Consider the following 15688-nt stretch of genomic DNA (forward strand, 5'->3'; position numbering starts at 1 on the left):
CCCGCGGATGCCTGGCAGCAGCTTCCTGCCGTCTGAACTCCTGCTTCTGGCCACCTGCCAGGAAGTCAGTGTCAGGCAGGAGTCAGAGCCTGAATATGGAAATAAGGGGCGGAGAGATTTTAGCTTGAGTTTAACCTGGGAATCTGTCACTCACCCTTGCCCCACCCCTCTTGAACTGATCCTGAACAGAGTTAAAATCGAGGCCAATCAACTTCCACATGGACATTGGCAAAGCATAGCTCTACCTTCTCGTTTGACCCTCTATTACCTCTGTGCTGTCCAATATTCAGTTTTGAATGAAACACGTTTTCTCTCAGTTACATATGGCAAAGCTCAAAGCCTTGGGCCTCCACCAGAAACTTTGTTGCCTTGCCACTGATTCCACATCTTCCCATATTAAACTCAAGAGCTAAAATCTCCCCAAGCCTCATTTCCATATTCAGGCTACAACTCCCACCTGATCCTGGCTGCCAGGCCTCAGCTTCCCTCAACCTACTACCTGAAATCTCTTCAAGGGCACCCCACCGTTGAGGCACTGTCTTCCTGGAGCTGCAGCCTCAGCAATGGTCACCTCTGATTAGGCTAGCAGTTTGTGGGGGTGGGTCACCATCCTTAATTGGATGGCGATCCCAGTGGCAGCCTGTTAATTGGGCATCGCCGGCAATATGCCATCCCGGGTCCTGCCACCTGCCAAAGTGGGGTCACCTTCCACTTTCAGCCACGCGGCACGACTTGCCGATAATCAGCAAAATTCAGCCTCATGTATCCTCCATCACCGAGAGCGTCTGCTTCCACCTTCGTAACATTGCCTGCTTCTGCCCCTCCCTCAGCCCATCTGCTGCTGAAACCCTCATTCGTGCTTTCTTTACCTCCAGGCTTGACTATTCCAGTTCTCTCCTGGCTGGTTCCAATTCTTCATGCTCTTTAAACTTCAGCTCATCCAAAACTCTGCTGCACATTCCCTGTTCCACATCAAGACCAACTCATCTATTGCTCCTGTTCCCGGCCTTTTTTTGTTCAATTACACCTCTGCAAAGAGCCTTGAGACATTTTCTCAAGTTAAAAGTGTTATATAAATTCATCTTATTGTTACAAAGAGCTTTCTGTCATTCTTGGAAGGAGCCATGATGAAATATACAATGAACGGAAGGAATTATGAAATAAAAGTCAGCTATTGAACTGAACCACAAGCAATGGGCACATTTGTACCACAGACAAAATGGAGTAGAGATCAAGTGACCCCTCCTATACAATCAATAAACAAGCTTGTCTGCAAAGATGAAACTCATTAACGGCATCTGAATTAATTCTGGGAAGAACCCATTGAAATTTAAATGAGTCCATTACATTTTGATGACTCCTATTGTTATGACCAAGGCTGGAGGAATGCACTATCTTTCTCTAGTTGCACTACTCCACAGGTCACAGCATATATTTAAATGTTTACCAAGTTACCGATACGGGCAAATATAGACTCTATTTTTATTTCAGAATAAAATCCATCAAGCAGGTTTCTTTAATAAACAACAATATCACCAATATATTATTAAACTAGGCTTATTCGGTAAAGATGCAAAACATTAACACACAGATTGAAATCTGAAAGTTCCCTTCTAAATTAGCCCTACACATACAAGCACACAGCAGTTAAAGAAAAAATAAAGAAGTTTTCTCTGCAGAGATCTCTTTACAAAAAAAACCTTAGCCAGATACTTGTTAACTCTTGAAGGGAAAGAGAGGATATGGAATGATATCAGTTGTCCCTTTATTCTGGCATCCCAAATACGTGTAGACAGCTGTCACTGGGATTTTTTGGAGCAGTTCTCTTTCGGTGATGTCGAGGATTAGTCTGGCAGGCTTTCCAGGGGAAATGCTGCATCGGGGGTTTCAGCTATCACTCTGGATTCTCAGGCTTTCAGAGAAGTGAAGAAAGGATGAGCTTGGTGTTTCTCTCAGCAGGCTGCAATCCTCAACTCACGCAAAACAACATCTAAAACGAAACCAACTCCTGACCACCATAAATCTTGACATGTCACTTCTCTGTAAATAACTCCCCTAGTCACCAAGACTCTTGCTGTTTACTTAGCTGAAGACATGTGACTTCCAGTAAGTGTGTTTCTAAACCAAGTTCCAAGTCCTTTTTTTTATTTTTAGAGATACAGCACTGAAACAGGCCCTTCAGCCCACCGAGTCTGTGCCGACCAACAACCACCCATTTATATTAACCCTACAGTAATCCCATATTCCCTACCACCTACCTACACTAGGGGCAATTTACAACGACCAATTTACCTATCACCTGCAAGTCTTTGGCTGTGGGAGGAAACCGGAGCACCCTGCGAAAACCCACGCGGTCACAGGGAGAACTTGCAAACTCTGCACAGGCAGTACCCAGAATCGAACCCGGGTCCCTGGAGCTGTGAGGCTGCGGTGCTAACCACTGCGCCACTGTGCCACCCCTTGCGCCACTGTCCAGCATCTATGTAATCTGTTCTGTCCTCCAAAAGGAATCCATTTCCACAATTTTAAAACACAAGTCCTCACAAAATATTAAGAAATGGAAGTACTTTCATAACACTATCTAAGGAATGAAATTACAAAGGTTCTCTAGACAGACTGACTCCACAGCCCAAACCAAGATGAATAGGTGTGAAGAAGCACAATTGTAACAGAATGGTCCCACCCAGATGTCAACAGATAGTAATGGTTTCCATGTCCTGGACCATTGTGTGCTCACACCAGGTGAGAGGGCCATGTGTCACCTGACAGAGACTCAAATGTGATGGATTTTTAGCTTATAAGGTAGCCCTCTGGAGAGAAAGAGGAGTTCAAGCAAAGACCACAGAAAGCCAGTTCTAGCCAAATGCTGAGAGATTGGTCCAGCTAAGGAAGAAGCCCTGCTGCTGTACCTCAACTTGCTGCAGCAGAGAACCTAAAAAAGTGACCACTGCCTGACTTTTAACCACCAGAAATCTACAACACCTCAGCAAGTTCATGACTGCAAACATCCAGGCGTGCACCTTTGAAAAGACTTTCCTCCCGAGAAGATTCAACAGGTTTTGGTGAACCACGACCTCTTACATCACTTGAAACTTTAATTGCCTCCCTTCTATCTATCTATATGTATGCATGTGTGCATGTGTGAATGCCGTGAGTGGGTGAAGGTTGCGAACAATTTGGATTTTGCTGTTAAATAAAAAATGTAACCTTCCTTTTCTTCAACCTATGAGAAAACCTGTCATTTGTCTGTTTATTTGACCTTTAAAAGCACTCAGGGACTGACACACCATTTTTAACAAAACACCAGCACAGACACGATGGGCCAAGTGACCTCTTTCTATGTCTTAAACTTTCTATGATTCTATCTGCAGTCAATTGGGAGGTGAAAATTGGAAGTCACCCACACCACTTAGCACCTGTGCATCATAGTTTCCTTCAAAATATAGTTAAAATTCTGTTTGTGTGTGATACTCATGCATACTTTTGTAATGAGTTCTTTTATGTTGTCTGATGCAACATAAGTGAGATGTGTGAAGTCCAGTTGGTTGAAGATCTCAAACAGATTTATTTACAGCTAGACTATTAGAAACCGTACAGAGCTAACTATTTACAGACCCTTGCTCTGGAGTAAGTTACAGTTACAGAGTGACCCTGGTTCGGAGTCACATGACAGCATCCTGGTACTTGGCTTATAAGCATACTAAGATCTTAAAGGGACATCACTCTTAAAGGCATTCATACAACATCTTTTTCTTTCCAGAGATACGTCTCATCTGCTAATAGTAAAAAAACACATAACATTAGATAACATCAGAATTAGTTACACGGAACATAGATTATAAAATTTACAAGTATAGAGGCTCAAAAATCCATATATCGCCTTGGTGGTTTGACAACTCTTGCTTGGGGACTTTGTGTCTCATCTGTTACTGTTCTTTCTGAAGTTTCTCCCTCACTGCATTCAGTTTCTGTGGCTCTGCCTTCAACCTGCTAACATATTCTATTAATAATAACGTATTCTATTGCTTTTCTCAAAATGACCATTTTTGAGGCCTTGTCATTCTTGGAAAGCTCCAGCATCTCATCTCGAAGATCCAACAGACAATACTTCAAGTCATTCCTCCTCTGCCTCTTCAGGACATTGCGTATCCTTCACCTCTCCTCATCTTCTGCGTCTGAAGGCCTGGGGCTCAAGGTCGAGGACTTGTTGGGGAAAGGAGTACTTGGCCTCATGGCGATACCTGTCCATTCTGGCTCACAGTGCTGACGGTTCTCTGGATAGCAGAGGTGAAGGCGTGGCCTAGTTGTGCTGTTGCTGGGTTTCCGGACTGCACTGTTTGATGCTAGTCAGAGTCTGCAAGCGGGTTCCGGTCCTTGTAGATTTCCTCTCGGGATTGCTCCCTACTGCCCACTTTTGCTTCTCAGCGTTTGCAACATCAATCTCTTCTTCTGAGTTGCTGGAAGGCGATGAGACAGTGCTTGTTGACAGAGAACTTTCACCGCAAGGAATGGGTGGCCCGTTGTATGCGGATAACTTGGCAGTTGTCGGTTGCATCATTGATTTCCAACGACTCTGATACATATCTTTGAGTATTCGAACTGATAGGATATTTGCACTAGCACCGGTGTCAATCTTAATCCTGAGTGTATGTTTGCCAGCTTTCTTTGGGCACGTGATGTTAATAGTGGCGAAAGCTTCCAGTTGTTTGACTTCATCCACATGATGTGCCAGGTTCACAATGTGGAACGCCTGTTCGTCGTCTGGCTGAGAATTACTCCTCCTTGAGTCTTGTCTCAGTTCTGCTTCGCTGTGAATTTTGTGTATCGGCTTGTGTTTACACAGGTGCTTTCCTTGCCGCTGTTGCCCTGTTCTCTGTTTGTTTGTGTTCTACCATGACGTCTGGCTGTGTCTTTGGTGTCTTTCATTGGTGGGCCCAGTGTCCTTTTGCATCGCAAACCTTGCACAGTTCACGAAATGCAAGGCATTGTGACAGTGACCAGGCTTACCACATAGCTTGCTTGCTTGTTTCAACCTGGTTATGGTGCTGATACTGTTGGTTGCACTAGTGCTTGCAAATGCTGTTGTCCAGCTACAATGGCTTCGTATTTCCTGCCATCTTCCAGCAGTGCGTCAATGCTGTGACCTTTCTCCCCACACCCCCCACCCCTCCAAGAGGCCTTTCTGAAACACTTCAATAGGCGTCGTCGATACAATCACTAGTTCCATTATTTGGACCGACGGCTCAATTTGAGAAGTCACGTTCGTTGTCCTTACTACAGTATGTGCTGATGAACTGGTCTATTGATTCCTGTGGCTGTTGCCTGTAGGACATCAATTCCAGGTGGTGAATTCTAAAATTCACTCGTAATCGGAGCTGATCTTCTAGCACTTTCCATATCTTTGCAGGATCTTTCTGGTCCTCATCAGATAGTCCAGAGGTGTTGATTCTGTGTAATCCCTCATTTCCAACTGCAATTAGTATTTTTACAGCCTGTTCTTCTGGTTCTAGAATTATTTGGTCTGTGAAGAATCACTGTATTCTTTGTTTGAATAGTTGCAACTTGGATAGAATATTCAAGGCCTTCCAGTTCATGCTGGGAAATTTTGTATCCATATTTCTGGTGTTCTTTTGCTTTAAAACTTGCTTTAAGACTAGTTCTATGACTCTGCACTGTTTCCCCTTTAAGAAACTCTGTTATTTATACTAGCTGCTTTGATTGACAGAAGCAGGTGTTTCCCAGTGCTGTGCTTATCTTGCTTCCAGAACTTAAGCCTGTTCTGTTTACATTGCTGTTTAATAGACAGTTCAGTGGGGTTTTTTTTAGAGTTTATGTTCTTCACACCTGAGTGGTTTTAATGTTTTTTTTACTGTGGCTTTGTGAATGGAAGCTGCTTTCATGCTCGAGTAGTTTAATAGGTTTTTTTAAAACTTTGGCTGCACGAATGAAGGGTTTTTCCACGCTTTTTACAACAGACGCCTCCTGTAATGATGCCAATCTCGATCAGCCTGGTAAGGGAGTACGATTTTCCCCCTTTTTTAACTTGGAGCTTTTAGGAGGGAGAAAAAAGATCTTTTGAAGGATTTCAAAGATTTTTTTTAAAGCAGTATCCCTCGCCCGCCAGCACAATGACTCACCTGATTTACTTGCAGCCTGTTGTTCTGTGCTCTGTCTTCTACAGCTTGAGGTAAGTTCTTTGTTCACTGTTTGAGCCAGTACTTTTCTTGAACTTTTGCTCTACTGGCTGTAGGAAAAGTTGTTCTCAGAACTGTTAACCGTGGTCTTCAACCTTAGACTTTGTCTTCTCACCACAGCTGCCACCATATAATGAGTTATTTTATGTTGTCTGCTACAAGCAACATAAATGAGATGCATGGAGTAAAATTGGTTGAAGATCTCAAACAGGTTTATTTACAGCTAGACTATTATATACAGTACAGAGCTAATTATTTACGGCATCTTACTCTGGGTGTTGCAGTTGCAGAGTGACCCTGGCTCCCAGTCACATGACTGCATCCTGGTACTTGCCTCAAGAGCATACTAAGATCTTAAAAGGACATTACTCTTAAAGTCAATGAAACAATAATTTTTACATCAAATTATATTTTATATTTCAACAAAGTTGATTTGTTTGGCATTGCATTCCACCAGCACACAGTGTAGCATACACTGCTATTTGTGAGGTAAATGCAAATAATAATTACCTTCCTATGTATTGAATTGTTTTTTGATTTTTTAGCTTTCAACAACATTGACACAGGTTTAATGCTACCAGCTTTAACTAGCAATATGTGAACTCCAAAAATTACTTTTCTAAATGCACCTGATCATTTGTAGAACATATGTCATTATATATCACAAGGTAACACAGTAGCCAGGCTTTATTGCTTCATTACCAAGGGCAATTAAATTATAGGATGAAACCAGCAAAAATATCCTTAAAGGGAAAAATTCAGCTCGTCACTCATCTGAAAAATGTAATTCAACTTAGATAGTTCAGTTGGGCTGATTTGCTGCAGCAATATGCATTGTAATTTGTCACTTTGCAGTGTGCAAACCTACACAGTGTAAGATTTGATAAGATGGGGGTGTTTTATACCCCAAAGAACAAAGAACAAAGAACAAAGATAATTACAGCACAGGAACAGGCCCTTCGGCCCTCCAAGCCTGCGCCGATCCAGATCCTCTCTCTAAACATGTCGCCTATTTTCTAAGCTTCTGTATCTCTTTTCTTCCTGCCCATTCATGTATCTGTCTAGATACATCTTAAAAGACTCCATCGTGCCCGCATCTACCACCTCCGCTGGCAATGCATTCCAGGTGCCCACCACCCTCTGCGTAAAGAACTTTCCACGCATATCCCCCCTAAACTTTTCCCCTTTCACTTTGAACTCGTGTCCTCTAGTAATTGAAACCCCCACTCTGGGAAAAAGCTTCTTGCTATCCACCCTGTCTATACCTCTCATGATTTTGTACACCTCAATCAGGTCCCCCCTCAACCTCCGTCTTTCTAATGAAAATAATCCTAATCTACTCAACCTCTCTTCATAGCTAGCGCCCTCCATACCAGGCAACATCCTGGTGAACCTCCTCTGCACCCTTTCCAAAGCATCCACATCCTTTTGATAATGTGGCGACCAGAACTGTACGCAGTATTCCAAATGTGGCCGAACCAAAGTCCTATACAACTGTAACATGACCTGCCAACTCTTGTACTCAATGCCCCGTCCGATGAAGGAAAGCATGCCGTATGCCTTCTTGACCACTCTATTTACCTGCGTTGCCACCTTCAGGGAACAGTGGACCTGAACACCCAAATCTCTCTGGACATCAATTTTCCCCAGGACTTTTCCATTTATTGTACAGTTCACTCTTGAATTGGATCTTCCAAAATGCATCACCTCGCATTTGCCCGGATTGAACTCCATCTGCCATTTCTCTGCCCAACTCTCCAATCTATCTATATTCTGCTGTATTCTCTGACAGTCCCCTTCACTATCTGCTACTCCACCAATCTTAGTGTCGTCTGCAAATTTGCTAATCAGTCCACCTATACTTTCCTCCAAATCATTAATGTATATCACAAACAACAGTGGTCCCAGCACGGATCCCTGTGGAACACCACTGGTCACACGTCTCCATTTTGAGAAACTCCCTTCTACTGCTACTCTCTGTCTCCTGTTGCCCAGCCAGTTCTTTATCCATCTAGCTAGTACACCTTGGACCCCAAGCGCCTTCACTTTCTCCATCAGTCTGCCATGGGGAACCTTATCAAACGCCTTACTGAAGTCCATGTATATGACATCGACAGCCCTTCCGTCATCAATCAACTTTGTCACTTCCTCAAAGAATTCTATTAAGTTGGTAAGACATGACCTTCCCTGCACAAAACCATGTTGCCTATCACTGATGAGCCCATTTTCTTCCAAATGGGAATAGATCCTATCCCTCAGTATCTTCTCCAGCAGCTTCCCTACCACTGACGTCAGGCTCACCGGTCTATAATTACCTGGATTATCCCTGCTACCCTTCTTAAACAAGGGGACAACATTAGCAATTCTCCAGTCCTCCGGGACCTCACCCGTGTTTAAGGATGCTGCAAAGATATCTGTTAAGGCCCCAGCTATTTCCTCTCTCGCTTCCCTCAGTAACCTGGGATAGATCCCATCCGGACCTGGGGACTTGTCCACCTTAATGCCCTTTAGAATACCCAACACTTCCTCCCTCCTTATGCCGACTTGACCTAGAGTAATCAAACATCTGTTCCTAACCTCAACATCCGTCATGTCCCTCTCCTCGGTGAATACCGATGCAAAGTACTCGTTTAGAATCTCACCCATTTTCTCTGAGTCCAAGCATAACATTCCTCCTTTGTCCTTTAGTGGGCCAATCCTTTCTCTGGTTACCCTCTTTCTCCTTATATATGAATAAAAGGCTTTGGGACTTTCCTTAACCCTGTTTGCTAAAGATATTTCATGACCCCTTTTAGCCCTCTTAATTCCTCGTTTCAGATTGGTCCTACATTCCCGATATTCTTTCAAAGCTTCGTCTTTCATCAGCCGCCTAGACCTTATGTATGCTTCCTTTTTCCTCTTAGCAAGTCTCACAATTTCACCTGTCATCCATGGTTCCCTAATCTTGCCATTTCTATCCCTCATTTTCACAGGAACATGTCTCTCCTGCACGCTAATCAACCTCTCTTTAAAAGCCTCCCACATATCACATGTGGATTTACCTTCAAACAGCTGCTCCCAATCTACATTTCCCAGCTCCTGCCGAATTTTGGTATAGTTGGCCTTCCCCCAATTTAGCACTCTTCCTTTAGGACCACTCTCGTCTTTGTCCATGAGTATTTTAAAGCTTACGGAATTGTGATCACTATTCCCAAAGTAGTCCCCTACTGAAACTTCAACAACCTGGCCGGGCTCATTCCCCAACACCAGGTCCAGTATGGCCCCTTCCCGAGTTGGACTATTTACATACTGCTCTAGAAAACCCTCCTGGATGCTCCTTACAAATTCTGCTCCATCTGGACCTCTAACATTAAGCGAATCCCAGTCAATGTTGGGAAAATTAAAATCTCCTATCACCACCACCCTGTTGCTCCTACATCTTTCCATAATCTGTTTACATATTTGTACCTCTATCTCACGCTCGCTGTTGGGAGGCCTGTAGTACAGCCCCAACATTGTTACCGCACCCTTCCTATTTCTGAGTTCTGTCCATATTGCCTCACTGCTCGAGTCCTCCATAGTGCCCTCCTTCAGCACAGCTGTGATATCCTCTTTGACCAGTAATGCAACTCCTCCACCCCTTTTACCTCCCTCTCTATCCCGCCTGAAGCATCGATATCCTGGGATATTTAGTTGCCAATCATGCCCTTCCCTCAACCAAGTCTCAGTAATAGCAATAACATCATACTCCCAGGTACTAATCCAAGCCCTAAGTTCATCTGCCTTACCAACTACACTTCTTGCATTAAAACAAATGCACCTCAGACCACCAGTCCCTTTATATTCATCATCTGCTCCCTGCCTGCTCTTCCCCTTAGTCACACTGACTTCATTATCTAGTTTCTTACAGGCTTTTGTTACTACCTCCTCACTGTCAACTGACCTCAATTGGTTCCCATCCCCCTGCCACATTAGTTTAAACCCTCCCCAACAGCGTTGGGAACAGACTTGGCAGCACAAAACTTGTTATGAATGATGTTATTGAGATAAAGGTAAGGACAAGTTTGTTAAGTTTTCAGATAAACCATAGTCATGAACTCAGGCAGTAATTAACAGTCTAACACAGATACTACCTGTATTAGAGATTGGACAGCAGAGTGCACGACTAGTTTCTTTTGCAGCTTTGGGGTCCTCAAGCTTTTTGGTCGCTCTCTCTCTCTTGTAATTTCTCTTGTTGTTCGAAGATTCTCTGCCGCACAGTAGCAAGGACAGGACTTCTTTTATCCTGGCAGCTTTCCAGTTAACCCTCCCCTCTCCCAATCAGTGATTATTCTTGTATTAAAGGATGTCTTTCTTAACCAACCAAGGATCATTTTGTGATGGTTGCTAACTTTTCAGATTTGCACAAGTAGTACCCCTTTGTGTTGACTACTTTATCTCAATGCTTTTACATTTCGAGGATGCCTTTCTCAGTACAAGAAAATCTACGCAGATGCTGTTTTCACTGTCTGCTCTCAATGTCTCACCCTTTTGCTGCAAGTAAGCATTTTAAAACTTGACATAATCTCCCAGAATCCCTCTGTCTTGACATCTTGTCCATACTTTACTCTATCTCCTAAGCTTTACCACTTTACCATACTACAAAAAAGGGTTCTAATAAAGCTAAATGTTAGTTTCTGATACTTAGTTAGTTGTTAGTTTATAATAGCTGGATTTTAACAATTAGTATGCTATTAGTACATGGTGATCACGATGCGTGATTATCCCATGCCCGATTGAAGTGATGCAGGAGGCAGGCAAACTTCATGCTGCCTGCTCATTTCCATGATAATGGCATGTAGCCCAGCACTGAACACTGAATATCCTGCTGAGGGGCTACCAGGGGTTGGCAATGTGTCTGTACACGGACACTAGTATCCATGGTAAAAATGTTGAGGTCTGTGACTGGTAATTTCAAGGATGCAAAATTTCCCATTGCCTTCTTTCCAACCAGTTGGATGGGTTCCGTTCTAACAAGATCCCACCAAAAACCACGAACTGGTCCTAAGTTTGGAAGTGCTGTCTCTGCTCTAAGCACCTGTCAGCTGTGAAACTGACAGCTGCGATTTTTTGAAAAAACTGACCAACCTCAAAGCAGCTCTACTGGAAGTTCCCACTCTCTGCAACTGTCAGAGAAAGGGGAGGGGGGCAGGAGAGACCACACATGGGATGGATGACACACAGAGGGAGGGAGAGAGAGAGCGATCAAGATCACTCCTGACAGATGGAGATGTGTCTGGAATACTCCACATTGCTACAAGAAGTGTGCAGGCAAACATTGATTACTTATGCAAGCATAAAAAAGCCAGGTATCACACTAAATCACTGTCCAACATAGTGACCAGAGAATAAGTCAATAAATTAGTCTCCTCATTTAAAGCTTCTTCATAAAAATGCACCTTTTTTGTTGTTTTGATGAATAGTAAGATAAATTTTTTATGTCTTTATCTTTGTGAAATTGTCACATCAGCCCCCTATGTTAAGACAAAAATTGTAATGTGGCCCCCACGCTAAAATGTTGGATATTCCTGCTTCAAGCCTTTAACCTTGTGTTTTAAAATAACCTAGCAGCAAAAGTAATTACAAAAGTAATTTTCATTGTCATTGCATACTATTTTGCTTGCTAGCTAGCTAATACAATTGTGCTGCTCTCCATTGATGTTTGTACGCTTAGCTACTTTATTTATAGGGAGAAATGTGATTTAGATTGGACTGTGTTTTGATGGCAATAGATTGAATATACACTTTATATACAGATTAATCGCCCCCATGTCCATAGCTGAGTCAATAATTTTGTCAAATATCTGTGGTGCAACATGTTGGTGGCTGCACACCTCAACAGGGAGCCCAAGTATTTACCAACATACGAATTAGGAGCAGAAGTAGGCCATTTGGCCGCTGTAGCCTGCTCCACCATTCAATAAGATCTGTTTGTGTCTCGAATTCCACACTCCAGTCTACCCCTGATAGCCTTTGATTTCCTTGCCTAACAAGAATCTATCTACCTCCGCCTTAAAAATATTCAATGACCGTGCCTTCACTGCCTTCTGAGGCAGAGAGTTCCAAAGTCGCACAGCCCTCTGAGAGAAAGATTTGTCCTCATCTCTGTCCTAAAAGGGTGACCCCTAATTTTAAGACAGTGCCCCCTAGTTCTGGTCTCACCCACAAGAGGAAACATCCTCTCCACATCCACCTTGTCAAGATCATTTATGATCTTATAAACTTCAATCAAGTCTCCCCTCACTCTTCTACACTCCAGTGAAAACAAGCCCAGTCTGTCCAACCTTTCCTCATAAAGCAACCCACTCATTCCAGGTATCAATCTAGTAAACCTCCTCTGAACTGCCTCCAACGCATTCACATCCTTCCTTAAATAAGGAGACCAAAACTGTACACAGAATTCGAGATGTGGTCTCACCAATTCCCTGTATAACTGAAGCATAACATCCTTACTGTTATTTTCAATGCCTCTTGTAATAAAGGATAGCATTCCATTAGCCTTCTTTATTGCCTGCTTACCTTGCATACTAACTTTTTGTGACTCCTGCACTAAAGATCCCTCTGCACCTCGGAATTCTGCAGTTGTTTGCTGTTTAAGTAATACTCTATTTTTTTATTCTTCCTGCCAAAGTGAACAACTTCACATTTTCCCACATTGTATTCCATCTCCAGATTTTTGTCTACTCACTCAACCTATCTATATCAGTCTGCAACCTCCTTATGTCCTCTTCACAACATACCTTCCTACCTATCTTTGTGTCATCTACAAATTTAGCTACCATGCCATTGCTCCCCTCATCTAAGTCATTGATATAAATTGTAAAAAGTTGAGGCCCCAGCACAGACCCCTGCGGGATTCCACTCGTCACATCCTGTTTTCTGCCAGCCAGCCAATCTTCTATCCATACTAATATGTTACTCCCTACACCATGAGCTCGTACTTTGCACAATAACCTTTTATATGGCACCCTTGTCAAATGCCTTCTGGAAATCCAAATACAGCACATCAACTGGCTCCCCTTTATCCACAGCATGTGTCACTCCTTCACAGAACTCCAACAACTTGGTTAAATATGATTTCCCTTTCACAAAAACTATGCTGACTATTACCGATTACCTTGAGTTTTTCTAAGTGCCCAGTTACAACCTCCTTAATGATCAATTCTAACACCTTCCCCACGACAGACATCAAGCTAACTGGCCTATAGTTACCTGTTTTCTGTCTCCCCGCCCCGCCCCCTCCTTCTTGAATAGAGAGGTTATATTTGCTACTTACCAGTCTGGTGGAACCATTCCAGAATCTAGCGAATTTTGAAAAATTAACACCAACGCATCTACTACCTCATTCTTTGGCCTCCTTATTTCGAGAGACAATGGTAAGCGCCTGGAGGTGGTCAGTGGTGTGTGGAGCAGCGCCTGGAGTGGCTATAAAGTACCTCATTAGCCACCTCTTTTAAGACCCAAGGATGAAATCCATCAGGACCCGGGGACTTGTCAGCACGCAGCTCCATCAGTTTGGTCAGTACCGCTTCCCTGGTGATTGTAATTTCACCAAGTTCCTCTCTTCCTTCCACCTTCTGATTTACAGCTATTGCCAGAATAGGTTTTGTATCCTCTATAGTGAAGACAGAAGCAAAATATTTGTTCATTTCATCCGCCATTTCCTCATTATCTACTAATGGCTCCCCATTCTCACTTGCTAAAGGACAGGCACTCACTTTACTTACTCTTGTCATTTTTAAATACCTTTAGAAACTCTTGCTGTCCATTTTTACATTTCTAGCTAGCTTCCTCGGGTACTCTAATTTCTTACTCCTGGTTAACTTTTCAGTCATTCTCTGCTGTTCTTATTTTTATATTCTGACCAATAATCTGAACTGCCACTCATCTTTGCGCATTTTTATGTCTTTTCCTAAAGTTTGATGCTTTCTTTAACTTCTTTAGTTAACCATGGATGGTGGGTCCTCCCCTTAGAATTTTTCTTTACAGTAGGAATATACTTGTTAAGAGTATTCTGAAATATCCCTTTAAATGTCTGCCACTGCTTCCCTATTGATCTATCTTCAAGACTAGTAACCCAGTTCACCTCAGCTAACTCAGTTTTCATACGCACATAGTTGCCCTTATTCAAGACTCCTCAGATACTGAAGCAGCCCATATCCAGATGCAGCTAGACCTGGACAACATCCAGGCTTGGGCTGATAAGCGGCAAGTAACATTCGCATCACACAAGTGCCAGGCAATGACATTCTCAAACAAGAGAGATTCTCACCATCTCTCCTTGATGTTCAATGGCATTACCATTACTGAATCTCCCACTATCAATATCCTGGGGGTTACCATTGACCAGAAACTGAACAGGATCAGCCACATAAATACTGTGGCTACAAGAGCAGGTCAGAGGCTAGGAATCCTGCGGCGAGTAACTCACCTCTGACTCCCTAATGCCTGTCTACCATCTACAAGGCACAAGTCAGAAACGTGATGGAATACTCTCCACTTGCCTGGATGAGTGCAGCTCCAACAACACTCAAAAAGCTTGACACCATCCAGGACAAAGCAGCCTGCTTGATTGGCACCCCACCTTCAACATTCAATCCTTTCACCACTGACGCACAGTGGCAGCAGTGTCTACCATCTACAAGATGCACTGCAGCAACTCACCAAGGCTCCTTCGACAGCACCTTCCAAACCCGCAACCTCTACCACCTAGAAGGACAAGGGCAGCAGATGCATGGGAACACCACCACCTGCAGGTTCCCACTCCAAGCCACACACCATCCTGACTTGGAAATATATTGTCGTTCCTTCACTGTTGCTGGTTCAAAATCCTGAAACTCCCTCCCTAACAGCATTATTGGTGTATCTACACCCCAAGGACTGCTGCTGTTCAAGAATGCGGATCACCACCTCCTTCTCAAGGGCAATTAGGGATGGGCTATAAATGCTGGCCTAGCCAGCGACGCCCAATCCCACGAATGAATTAAAACAATTGAGAGAGATGTAAAACAGGTTGTTGATTTGCTATAGGTTTTATACTACTGTGTAAAGTCAAAATCTACCCTGTTATGTTCACTAATTCTACTGTAAGCATAAAAGCATTGTGAAATAAGTGGGTCCTTAAGTAGTTTAATAGAGAGTTTTAATGTTTTGAAGGGTTTTCATGGGGTGAATAGGGAAAGACTATTTCCTCTGGTGGGAGGATCAATTTAAGAGAATTTGGAGAGAGGTGAAGAAAAATTTCTTTACTCAGGTGGTTGCTGCATCATGAGATATATTGCCACAGGAAATGTTTGAGGCAGAGACCAGGGGACAAAAATGGATAAATATTTTATCTAGAGGAATATACTGGGGAGAGTGTGAGGCAGCAGGATTATTTTTGAACTGCTCCAAGTTAGAGCTGGTGCAGACAAAAAGTGGCATCTTTATCTATTGTAAACATTCAGCACAAGCCCATCAAGCTGTATAGCACATAG

The 15688-nt window shown here is 43.1% G+C and overlaps 1 protein-coding gene across 1 annotated transcript in view; it reads left to right on the top strand.

Annotated features, from left to right (window-relative positions):
- LOC137379978 (polypeptide N-acetylgalactosaminyltransferase 15-like) overlaps positions 1 to 15688 on the top strand; it is a 134108-nt gene that overhangs the window by 75226 nt on the left and 43194 nt on the right. The window lies entirely within an intron of this gene.

The sequence above is a fragment of the Heterodontus francisci genome, chromosome 2 (genome assembly GCF_036365525.1).
Source record: "Heterodontus francisci isolate sHetFra1 chromosome 2, sHetFra1.hap1, whole genome shotgun sequence".
NCBI classification, from domain to species: Eukaryota; Metazoa; Chordata; class Chondrichthyes; order Heterodontiformes; family Heterodontidae; genus Heterodontus; species Heterodontus francisci.